The sequence below is a fragment of the Coregonus lavaretus genome, assembly GCF_964263955.1.
Source record: "Coregonus lavaretus genome assembly, chromosome: 21".
NCBI classification, from domain to species: domain Eukaryota; kingdom Metazoa; phylum Chordata; class Actinopteri; order Salmoniformes; family Salmonidae; genus Coregonus; species Coregonus lavaretus.
In genome coordinates, this window is record NC_140008.1 from 36,195,939 (window position 1) to 36,209,161 (window position 13,223).

Consider the following 13,223-nt stretch of genomic DNA (forward strand, 5'->3'; position numbering starts at 1 on the left):
GTGTTTTGTGGCTCCTGGGTGAAGTGCTCTAGAAACAGATCTAGGATCAGTTTACCCTACCCCAATCCTAACCTTAACCATTAGTGGGGGAAATTCACCCCAGATCAGCATCTAAAGGCAACTTCATTCTACACCATGTGGGGTGAGGGTAAGGCATGTGGAACACCGGTCTGGTTGATCAGGGGTGTATAGATTTAAATTATTAGCTAAATCTGGTGCAATGCATAATTTCAGTGCTCTGAGACCTACATTTTTGTTGTATATTGTCACTGTACCCATAAACGTATAGTAGGAACCAAACGGGGTGACCTACCAGGGGTGTATTCATTAGTGACATTTCTGACTTGCTAACGCGTACAACGATGATCCTGAGTTTCCAACTTGGGAAGTATCAGAATGAGCCGTACATAAATAATTTACCTTCATTTCAACACAAAGGTTCCCAGTTTCTGATGGCACGTGAACGTGGCATAATTCCGAGTTGGATTAATTATGGATTCTAGGGCCGGTTTCCCGGACACAGATTAATTATTGGACTAGAAAGGCAAACTCAATTTACAATCTCCATAGTCCAGGACTAGGCTTAATCTGTTTCTGGGAAACCACCCCCTAGTCTTCTAATATAGTCAAAGGGAAAGGGGTATACCTAGTCAGTTGTACAACTGAATGCATTCAGCTGAAATGTGTCTTCCGCATTTAACCCAAGGTGTGGAGGGCTGCCTTAATCATCATCCACGTCGTCGGCGGCCGGGTGGGTTAACTGCCTTGCTCAGGAGCAGAACGACAGATTTTTACCTTGTCAGCTCGGGAATTCGATCCAGCAACCTTTCGGTTACTGCCCCAACCCGCCAGGATACCAAAGCATGTCCTTGAAATTTCCTTTTCGATAACATCTACTAATTTAATGTGGTATGCAATGTCCCCATATTTGACAATGTCAAATATGCTCTTCCCAGATGACAAGGGCACATAGAAATGATTACACTAACTTTGCATTATTGAAATAATTTATTATGAATTAAAAAATCCAAACAATATACCCTTCAGGCAAAAACATTTGCCTTTAACAGACAGCTAAAAAAATTTAAAGTGACATTCAAACTCAAAGTACATACAGTGGGGAAAAAAGTATTTAGTCAGCCACCAATTGTGCAAGTTCTCCCACTTAAAAAGATGAGAGAGGCCTGTAATTATCATCATAGGTACACGTCAACTATGACAGACAAAATGAGGGAAAAAAATCCAGAAAATCACATTGTAGGATTTTTTATGAATTTATTTGCAAATTATGGTGGAAAATAAGTAATTGGTGCAGAGCTGGTGGCCGGGGTAGGGGTAGCCAGGTGGAAAGCATGGCCAGCCATAGCAAAATGCTTATTGAAATTCTCGATTATCGTAGATTTATCGGTGGTGACAGTGTTTCCTAGCCTCAGTGCAGTGGGTAGCTGGGAGGAGGTGCTCTTATTCTCCATGAACTTTACAGTGTCCCAAAGCTTTTTGGAGTTAGTGCTACAGGATGCACATTTCTGTTTAAAAAAGCTAGCCTTTGCTTTCCTAACTGATTGTGTATATTGGTTCCTGACTTCCCTGAAAAGTTGCATATCGCGGGGTCACACTGTCCAAAAGTCATGATAAAAAGCAAACAATCCTGCCTCAATAATCCCTTGTAGAATTCAGTAACTTTGTTTAGTACTGTAAGAAAGCTTGAGACCATCACTTTACCACAGTACTTTCACATTTGCAGCCAGACAGACGTGAGTATCCTCCTATACAGGCTGTCACAGGCAAGTGCTTTCAATTGTTGGTCATTTAAGGAAATACATTTCTTCACCTCCAGAACTGGTACAACTCGTATGAAATACCTCTGATCAAATCAGTCTACTAGCCCTTAGGCTAACACCACAGTACAAGTAACAATTTGTTCCTCTATAAACATATTGTATAGGGTGTGGCATAAAGTGATCTTATATGTCATCATTGGTAGGGCTGTGGCGGTCATGACATTTTGTCAGCCGGTTATTGTCATGCAAAAGACTGCCGGTCTCACAATAACTGACCGTTCATTAACAAAGAGTTTAGAAATCAAAACATATTGGCTGCATGATGAAAAAGTCGCAAAAAAAGCTTGCGCTCTGTTCCTTGCCTCAGGCTGCACAGCTGTTCTCTCATCAACAGTGGCATGTATTCATGGATGCCAAGGGAAGCCAGGATGCCCAAAAAAATGTACGAAGAAAAAATAAATTACAATATATGTATCCTTCGTCACTGTGTTTCATAATTTTCCTTCAATTCGCAAGAGGCTGAATGTATCGCACCGGAGAAAGCATCCGAGCAAGCGAAACAGCGCCCCTCTGTCTCTGTATGTGTAGGCCATCTATCTGATTCTGTCTGGTCAAAAAGAGTATGACATTGTTACCACCCGTAGCATTGAATGCAAGGGAAGCCAGCGAGCATTTGGTCTCCCTTGATTAAAAAAAAGGTATAAAATACTAGCCAATCAGCGTTGAGCTTAACTGAGTGCGCTCAACTGTGAATGGTCCTAGCTCACCAAAAAAAATTTAAGTCAAGGGAAGCCAGTTTGGATTTGGCTTCCCTCCAATCACATCGAGAGCAATACGTCATTGACAGAAACAACTTGAATTGTTGCATCTCGTTGTCCTCCGGTGGCTAGCTAGCTAGCTAAAATTGTCCCTTTCTCCGTGCTGGCCAATGATTATCACGGTGATTCTAATCCAACCATAAATTCATACATTGTGCCCCTGGCCTAAGAGGAAGGAGGTTCAATATGTAGCTAGATGTAGAAGGCTAATGTTGAAGAAGGCTAAATAACTTTGCCCATGAAAGGAAGTTAGGCTAGCGAGCAAGCATTTCATAGACCATTTCGTCAACATGAAAGAGAGGAGGATGACATTGGTGTTTCTCTACAAGTAGGGTGAGTCAACATGTTTTTCTACTTGCGCACACGCACACACAAATCAGAACCATGGACAGCCACATCATATTTAGCTTACATTGATCGGACTAAATCTTTTAGTTGTCACTGTATTAGACTAAGCATAGGTGATTTGATGATGTTGAAATGGTGCTGGAATAGTGGAGGCAGCTCCTGTTTTCTTTGCGACTTGCGGTAACTCTGTGGTTCTAAATCAACAGTTGTTTAGTAGTCTGAAAAAGTCAGAAACATTAACTTGCTTGACCATGCTGTAGGTCATGTAACTGTTTGAATATGCAATATGCTTTGTGGACTTCATCGGACAGTGGTTGCTCTCTGATTTTATGATGAAACAAAGCTGTGGTTCATTGGTTGTACTAAGATATTTCTTTCATCACATTCCCAGTGGGTCAGACGTTTACATACATTCAATTAGTATTTGGTAGTATTGTCTTTAAAATTGTGTAAACGTTTCGGGTAGCCTTCCACAAGCTTCCCACAATAAGTTGGGTGAATTTTGGCCCATTCCTCCTGAAAGAGATGGTTTAACTGAGTCAGGTTTGTAGGCCTCCTTGCTCCCACACGCTTTTTCAGTTCTGCCCACACATTTTTTATAGGATTGAGGTCAGGTCTTTGTGATGGCCACTCCAATACCTTGACTTTGTTGTCCTTAAGCCATTTTGCCACAACTTTGGAAGTATGCTTGGGGTCATTGACCATTTGGAAGACCCATTTGCGACGAAGCTTTAACTTCCTGACTGATGTCTTGAGATGTTGCTTCAATATATCCACATAATTTTCCTTCCTCATGATGCCATCTATTTTGTGAAGTGCACCAGTTCCTCCTGCAGCAAAGCACCCCCACAGCATGATGCTGCCACCCCCGTGCTTCAAGGTTCGGCTTGCAAGCCCCCCCCCCCAAACATAACGATGGACATTACGGCCAAACAGTTCTATTTTTGTTTCATCAGACCAGAGGACATTTCTCCAAAAAGTACGATCTTTGTCCCCATGTGCAGTTGCAAACCGTAGTCTGGCTTTATGGCGGTTTTGGAGCAGTGGCTTCTTCCTTGCTGAGCGGCCTTTCAGGTTATGTCGATATAGGACTCGTTTTACTGTAGATATAGATACTTTTGTACCTGTTTCCTCCAGCATCTTCACAAGGTCCTTTGCTGTTGTTCTGGGATTGATTTGTACTTTTCGCACCAAAGTACGTTCATCTCTAGGAGACAGAACGTGTCTCCTTCCTGAGCGGTATGATGGCTACGTGGTCCCATGGTGTTTATACTTGCGTACTATTGTTTGTACAGATGAATGTGGTACCTTCAGTCATTTGGAAATGGCTCCCAAGGATGAACCAGACTTGTGGAGGTCTACAATTTTTTTTCTGAGGTCTTGGCTGATTTCTTTTGATTTTCCCATGATGTCAAGCAAAGAGGCACTGCGTTTGAAGGTAGGCCTTGAAATACATCCACAGGTACACCTCCAATTGACTCAAATGATGTCAATTAGCCTATAAGAAGCTTCTAAAGCCATGACATCATTTTCTGGAATTTTCCAAGCTGTTTAAAGGCACAGTCAACTTAGTGTATGTAAACTTCTGACCCACTGGAATTGTGACACAGTGAATTATAAGTGAAATAATCTGTCTGTAAACAATTGTTGGAAAAATTACATGTGTCATGCACAAAGTAGATGTCTTAACCGACTTGCCAAAACTATAGTTTGTTAACAAGAAATTTGTGGAGTAGTTGAAAAACAAGTTTGAATGACTCCAACCTAAGTGTATGTAAACTTCCAACTTCAACTGTATGTTGATCAAACCACACACACACGTCTGTAGTATCCAGTGATAGGGGAAGCAACGCACGCATGCACACATTCACAGAAAAATGATATATTCAAATATATTTCAATGAAATATAAATATATTTCAATATTGGGAAAATGTTTCATCAAATATATACAGTGCATTCAGAAATTATTCAGACCCCTTGATTTTTTCCACATTTTGTTAAGTTACAGCCTTATTCTAAAATGGATTACTTTTTTCCCCCATCAATCTACACACAATACCCTATAATGACAAAGTGAAAACAGGTTTTTAGAAATGTTTGCAAATGTATTAAAAATAAAAAACAGAAATACCTTATTTACATAAGTATTCAGACCCTTTGCTATGAGAATCGAAATTGAGCTCAGGTGCATCCTGTTTCCATTGATCATCCTTGAGATGTTTCTACAACTTGATTGGAGTCCACCTGTGGTAAATTCAATTGATTGGACATGATTTGGAAAGGCACACACACCTGTCTATATAAAGGTCCTACAGTTGACAGTGCATGTCAGAGCAAAAACCAAGCCATGAGGTCAAAGGAATTGTCCGTAGATCTCCGAGACAGTAGTGTCGAGGCACAGATCTGGGGAAGGGTACCAAAAAATGTCTGCAGTATTGAAGGTCCCCAAGAACACAGTGGCCTCCATCATTCTTAAATGGAATAAGTTTGGAACTACCAAGACTCTTCCTAGAGCTGGCCGCCCGGCCAAACTGAGCAATCGGGGGAGAAGGGCCTTGGTCAGGGAGGTTACCAAGAATCCGATGGACCACAGACTGGGGCGAAGATTCACCTTCCAACAGGACAACAACCCTAAGCACACAGCCAAGACAACGTAGGAGTGGCTTCGGGACAAGTCTCTGAATGTCCTTGAGTGGCCCAGCCAGAGCCCGGACTTGAACCCAATCGAACATCTCTGGAGAGACCTGAAAATAGCTGTGCAGCGATGCTCCCCATCCAACCTGACAGAGCTTGAGAGGATCTGCAGAGAAGAATGGGAGAAACTCCCCAAATACAGGTGTGCCAAGCTTGTAGCATCATACCCAATAAGACTCAAGGCTGTATTCGCTGCTAAAGGTGCTTCAACAAAGTACTGAGTAAAGGGTCTGAATACTTATGTAAACGTAATATAATTTTTTTTATATATAGTGGGGAGAACAAGTATTTGATACACTGCCGATTTTGCAGGTTGTCCTACTTACAAATAATGTAGAGGTCTGTAATTTGTATCATAGGTCCACTTCAACTGTGAGAGACGGAATCTAAAACAAAAATCCAGAAAATCACATTGTATGATTTTTAATTAATTAATTTGCATTTTATTGCATGACATAAGTATTTGATACATCAGAAAAGCAGAACTTAATATTTTGTACAGAAACCTTTGTTTGCAATTACAGAGATCATACGTTTCCTGTAGGTCTTGACCAGGTTTGCACACACTGCAGCAGGGATTTTGGCCCACTCCTCCATACAGATCTTCTCCAGATCCTTCAGGTTTCGGGGCAGATTACCTTGATTACCAACAATGATGAGACCGCCTACAGGGAGGAGGTAAGGGCTCTGGGAGTGTGGTGCCAGGAAAATAACCTCTCACTCAACGTCAAAAAAACAAAGGAGATGATCGTGGACTTCAGGAAACAGCAGAGGGTGCACCCCCCCTATCCACATCGACGGGACCGCAGTGGAGAAGGTGGAAAGCTTCAAGTTCATTTTACTTTTTTTTTTTGTGTGTGTGCCAAGTTCCTTGGCATACACATCACTGACAAACTGAAATGGTCCACCCACGCAGACAGTGTGGTGAAGAAGGCACAACAGAGCCTCTTCAACTTCAGGAGGCTGAAGAAATTTGGCTTGGCACCTAACACCCTCACAAACCTTTACAGATGCACAATTGAGAGCATGCTGTCGGGCTGTATCACCGCCTGGTATGGCAACTGCACCGCACGCAACCGCAGGGCTCTCCAGAGGGTGGTGCAGTCTGCCGAACACATTACCAGGGGCAAACTCCCCGCCGTCCAAGACACCAACAGCACCCGATGTCACAGGAAGGCCAAAAATATAATCAAGGACATCAACCACCCGAGCCACTGCCTGTTCACCCCACTATCATCCAGAAGGCGAGGTCAGTACAGGTGCATCAAAGCTGGGTCCGAGAGAATGAAAAACAGCTTCTATCTCAAGGCCATCAGACTGTTAAATAGCCATCACTAGCACATTAGAGGCTGCTGCTGCCTATTGAAATCACTGGCCACTTTAAGAAATGGAACACTAGTCACTTTAATAATGTTTACATATCTTGCACTACTCATCTCATATGTATATACTGTATTCTATTCTATAATATTCTACTGTATCTTAGTCCATGCCTCTCTGTCAATGCTTGTCCATATATGTATATATTCTTGAATTCCATTCCTTACTAGATTTGTGTGTATTGAGTATATGTTGTGAAATTGTTAGATATTACTTGTTAGATATTACTGCACTGTCGGAGCTAGAAGCACAAGCATTTCTCTACACCCGCAATAACATCTGCTAGACACGTGTATGTGACAAATACAATTTGTTTGGATTTGATTTGAGATTGTGTCATCTGTGGATCTGTTGGGGCGGTATGCGAATTGGAGTGGGTCTAGGGTTTCCGGGATGATGGAGTTGATGTGAGCCATGACCAGCCTTGCAAAGCACTTCATGGCAACCGACGTGAGTGCTACGAGGCGGTAGTCATTCAGGCAGGTTACCTTCACTTTCTTGGGCACAGGGACTATGGTGGTCTGCTTGAAACATGTAGATATTACAGACTCGGTGAGGGAAAGGAAAATGTCAGTGAAGACACTTGCCAGTTGGTCCGCACATGCTCTGTGTACACGTCCTGGTAATCCGTCTGGCCCTGCGGCCTTGTCAATGTTGACCTGTTAAAAGGTCTTGCTCACATTGGCTATGGAGAGCGTGATCACACAGTCGTCCGGAACAGCTGGTGCTGTCATGCATGCTTAAGTGTTGCTTGCCTCGAAGCGAGCATAAAAGGCATTTAGCTCAAATGGTAGGCTCACGTCACTGGGCAGCTCGCGGCTGGGCTTTGCTTTGTAGTCTGTAATAGTTTGCAAGCCCTGCCACATCCGATGAGCGTCAGAGCTGGTGTAGTAGGATTCAATCTTAGTCCTGTATTGATGCTTTGCCTGTTTGATGGTTTGTCTGAGGCCATAGCGGGATTTCTTATAATCGTCCGGATTAGTGTCCCTCTCCTTGAAAGCAGCATCTCTAGCCTTTAGCTTGGTGCGGATGTTGCCTGTAATCCATGGCTTCTGGTTGGGATATGTACGTACGGTCACTGTGGGGACGACGTCGTCGATGCACTTATTGATGAAGCCGGTTACTGAGGTGGTATACTCCTCAATGCCATTGGATGAATCCCGGAACATATTCCAGTCTGTGCTAGCAAAACAGTCCTGTAGCGTAGCATCCGCATCATCTGACCACTTCCGTATTGAGCGAGTCACTTTCTGAGCGCATTGCTGTTTTGAAACAGATAGATGGAAAAGACAGTCAGATATCAATCGCAGCCAGTTTTGGCATCATCCCCAGCGCGATTTCACAGATACAAAATAATAAAATAAATCATACTGCAAGAATGGGGGACAAATGCGAACCCAGACAGAAAGTGAATGAGAGTCTGGAAAGCAGGAGAGGTGGAAGCGGCTCTGCTACAGTGGTACAACCAAACCAGGAGTACTGGGATCATGTGGTGTGTATTCATGGATGCCAAGGGAAGCCAGGCTTCCCCAAAAAACTGACAACAAAAACGAATTTGTCTTTCGTCTCTCTGTGTTCCATCATTTTCCTTCAATTCGCAAGAGGCTGAATGTATCTCACAGCAGAAAGCCTCAAAGCGAGTGAAACAGCACTCCTCTGTCTCTCTATGTGTAGGCCATCTATCTGATGCTGTCTGGTCCAAACGAGTATGACATTGTTGCCGCCCGTAGCACTGAAGGCAAGGGAAGCCAGTGAGCATCTGGCCTCCCTTGACAAAAAAAGTATTTAAAAAAAATTGCCAATCAACGTTGAGCTAAACTAAGTGAGGTCAACTGTGAATGGTCCTGGCACACCCAAAAAAAGAAAGTGTCAAAGGAAGCCAGCTTGGATTTGGCATCACTCCTATCAAATCCCACTGAGAGCATACAACATTGACAGAAAAACTTGAATTGTTGCATCTCGTTATGTTGTTGTCCTCCGGTGGCTAGCTAGCCTGCTAGCTAAAATTGGTCCTAAATTAGCCATGGATGGAGATAGGGATTTGGACTTGTGGTTTTACTTAATTCTCCATACTGGCCAATGATTATAATGGACATTCTGATCCAACCATCAATTCATACATTGTTGTGCCCCTGGCCTGAGAGGATGGAAGTTCAATATGTAGCTAGATGTAGAAGGCTAATGTGAACTAGCTAACGTTGCCCATGAATGGAAATTAGGCTAGCGAGCAAGCATTTTAGCCAGGTAGCCTAGGACAACAAAAAATAAGTGTGTACTGTATGACAGAGTGATAGACCGTTTCTTCAACATGAAAGAGAGGTGGATGGCATTGGCGTTTCCCTACAAGTAGGGTGAGTCAACATGTTTTTCTACTTGCACGAACACACACGCACACACAAATCAGAACCATGGACAGTCACATCATATTTAGCTTACTTTGATTGGACTAAATAGTTTTTGGTATCTTTTAGTTGTCACTGTATTAGACTAAGCAGAGGTGATTTGATGATGTTGAAATGTTGAAGTTGAAATGGTGCTGGAATAGTGGAGGCAGCTCCTGTTTTCTTTGCGACTTGCGGTAACTATGTGGTTCTAAATCAATAGTTGTTTAGTGGTCCGAAAATGTTGTAAACATGAACTTGCTTGACCAAGCTGTAGGTCATGTAACTGTCTGTTATTGTACATGCAATATGTTTTGTGGACTTCACTGGACAGAGGTTGCTATCCGGTTTTGTGATAAAACAAAGGTGTGGTTGAATTTATTCTGCCACTGTCTTCTTATTGTCTCGGCCTTTAGGCCTAGATATCACGGTCGCAAGGCATATGAATTAACAGGTTATAGAGCAAACAACGCAATTATCACAACAGATAGGTTGTAATATGGCATTTTGGGAGAGGGGGGATTTTACCGACGCACTGCTACTGCTGGGATCATGGTTAGCCATCAACTGCTTAGAGGGGTGGCCAATCAACTGGCCAAGGAGCTTGAACACACCGATTTTACTGCTTCAAGCGGGTGGTTTGAAAGGTGGAAGAAGCGCCATTCAATCAAAAATCAACAGATTAGCGGCAAATGTTTAAAGATATGGTGCGTTTATTGGGCACGTTGAATTTAATGCATCATTTAGGCCTACCTACTCCGGTTTAGAGCAATGCAATTCAACATACCCGTTTTATTTAATTCAAAAATGATTGAGGGCACTTTTGGACAGGTTATTGCTTTTCATAAATGTGTCACTAAGTAGAAAACTCTGGAATAGTAATATGAAATTAGATTGTTTCATCAAACGCAAAACATTTAACAAATGAATACATTGTCCTCAAAAAGGTAAACACAAACATCTCTTGACAATGAAAAAGCCTCTCAAGATGGCAAAAGGGAAATGTCTTAAACATCGCATTAAATCGATAACTCAATTTTGTCGTTAACTACAACACTGACTAGCTTTGGAGGTGATCACTGCATTTATTCAGAATCAACAGACAATTTATCCAAGCTAGATCTTGATGAACATACACCAGAGGGGAATACTACAAAGCAGGATCAATGTTAGCCAGCTAAGTTTGATAAAAACAGAACTATTGATTTTCTGATTAATTAAGAAATCTGAAATTGTTTTTGGTTGTTGAGTCAATTAGACCATGATCATCTTTTTAAAAAAACAATGTTTTCAGAATATTTAGGCAAGTTAGCTGGCTAACTCGTTGACTCTGCTTTGTAGAATACCCCTCTGTTGCTTCTGCTTGAAGTGTGTGTGTACTGGTAAATCTTACCTATTTTACTGTAGATGTCGTGTGCGCGCTCTCTGATCTCAGTGAGGTCATCCAGAATGGCCTTGTGACCCTCCTTCCCCTCTTCTCTTGGCCCAGACATTCCAGGTTGGAGGAGAGGGAGGTTTCCAGCTGCTCCTGGCCCTCCTACAGTGCCCCCTGCTGGACTGCCAGGGCACTGTGACCCTCCAGCAGCCTCTCTAGGGAGGCCGAGGTCAGCTCCTTCATCTCCAGCTGCCCCTCCTGTGGTAGAACAGAGTGATAACTGACAAACATGGAGGGACCTACCTGGACAGTTTTCCTTTTCCGTTGCAAGACGACTAAGAAAGAGGAGACAGACAGACAACAGACCTTCAGGTCCTTCATGGCGTCCAGTTGGCTGGTTGCCATGGAGAGGAGGGCGTTGACGGTGAGCTCGGCCCGGCGGCGGAAGTGCTGCTGACGGGTGGCGTAGCACACCAAACGTGCCCGGTTGCTCACTATGTGGTAAGCATTCCACGTGTCTGAGTCCATGTCCGCCGTGCAGTGCTTTATGGACTGGCTGGATAAGAGGAGAGAGAGAACATAGGCCTTTTCTCAATTAGATTTGCTCAACTCCTGCGTCCTCTCTCCTCTGTCCTCTCTCGCCTCGTTTTGTAAAAGGTCAAAGTTATTTGAGGAAAGTGAATATAGATGAAATTGCGCTTGTATGAAATGAGAAGCTCCTTCAGGCAAATTACGTTTACAGGGGTGGATCCCTAAATATAATGTGAAAAGTGATAAAAACTAATTAAGTTAGTTGTGAAATACATTTTATAGATAAATGCTTTTTTCCTCCGACAATGCAATGGCTGATTCAAAGGGGTGTGGCAGATATCAAAACTCTTCTGCGGTAGGATAAACTTGTGCTTCCTCACCAAAAGGATGCTATTGAGGAGGGGAGGACAGTCTTCCGTTTGCCTACTAACGAATTGACACACTCCTCGACCACTTATCGGTTACCGGGTCACGGAGGAGAGAGGACAGACTTTTGCCCAAACAAGAAAAAGGCATACTGTAGGGACTTTGGATTGGGCCACAGCTCTCCATAGGGAGGCACTATCTGAAATTGTCCAATAAGAAACACTTGTTTTCAGTTGCAAATCGTTTTAAGAATGTTTTCTGCAATATGCCCTAATGAACATAAACCAGATTCACAGACTGGGAGGAGACCAGTCTCCCGTTTCTTCATAACTGCCAATCTGAAAATACTGGTGCCCACCCACAGTTCTTCTAACAATACTGCCACCAATTCAACCCACCAAGTCCTCTCACATCAGTGATCAGAGCACAGACAACTGTATTAACATTCGAAATACACAAACAACTAACTCAAAACAATTCATACAATTTTGTAATTCGATTTTTTTGGTGGTGTTTTTTAAAATGACATGAGAGCATACAATATTCTCAGTGCAGGGGGTAAGTCCTGCGTCCCTCCACCTCCGTCTGGCAGTTGAACAGGACCACGCCCAGTTTGGCCAGCTGCTCCTCTGATTGGCTGGTGCAGGTTGATTTAGGCTGGGAAACCACCTGTAGGGAGAGAGACAGGCCTTTCTATTGGCTGATGATAGGGCATGATAAATATGAATCAGAGCTTGTTTTAAAGAAATGCAGTAAACTGATAAGTTGATCTGCACTACATCTTCTCTGAGGTTCTCTCTGATGCCTATGATTATGAACATGCCTATGAAGCCATTATGATGAGCCTTTATGCTTCAGTGTCACTGCCTGGTGAAATAAATAGTTGTGAGTTGGACATATAGCCCAAGCTTTCTTTGGGTAAGAATAACAGTAGGATGTATCATCATGCATGACTGTTCAGCCAAGGCTTCATAGACCATATTCATATGGTTGGAACAAATTCTGTTATCCAAGTAAGAAGACATGACTAAAGGTTAATATATTTAAAAAAAGGACATGTGTATGTATATGTTTGTGTATGTATGTGTGTGTATACAGTGGGGGGAAAAAGTATTTAGTCAGCCACCAATTGTGCAAGTTCTCCTACTTAAAAAGATGAGAGAGGCCTGTAATTTTCATCATAGGTACACGTCAACTATGACAGACGAAATGAGATTTTTTTTCTCCAGAAAATCACATTGTAGGATTTTTTATGAATTTATTTGCAAATTATGGTGGAAAATAAGTATTTGGTCAATAACAAAAGTTTCTCAATACTTTGTTATATACCCTTTGTTGGCAATGACACAGGTCAAACGTTTTCTGTAAGTGTTCACAAGGTTTTCACACACTGTTGCTGGTATTTTGGCCCATTCCTCCATGCAGATCTCCTCTAGAGCAGTGATGTTTTGGGGCTGTCGCTGGGCAACACGGACTTTCAACTCCCTCCAAAGATTTTCTATGGGGTTGAGATCTGGAGACTGGCTAGGCCACTCCAGGACCTTGAA

General features: G+C 42.7%; 1 pseudogene across 1 annotated transcript; it reads right to left on the minus strand.

The window, feature by feature from the left end:
* Positions 1-10,797: 10,797 nt before the first annotated feature.
* On the minus strand, positions 10,798-12,497 carry LOC311149149 (protein brambleberry-like; annotated as a pseudogene). Its single transcript has 4 exons — positions 12,456-12,497; positions 12,216-12,345; positions 11,146-11,331; positions 10,798-11,037 (listed from the first exon to the last, which is right to left on the minus strand). The product of its transcript is annotated as a protein brambleberry-like (transcript).
* Between the last annotated feature and the right edge of the window lie 726 nt (positions 12,498-13,223).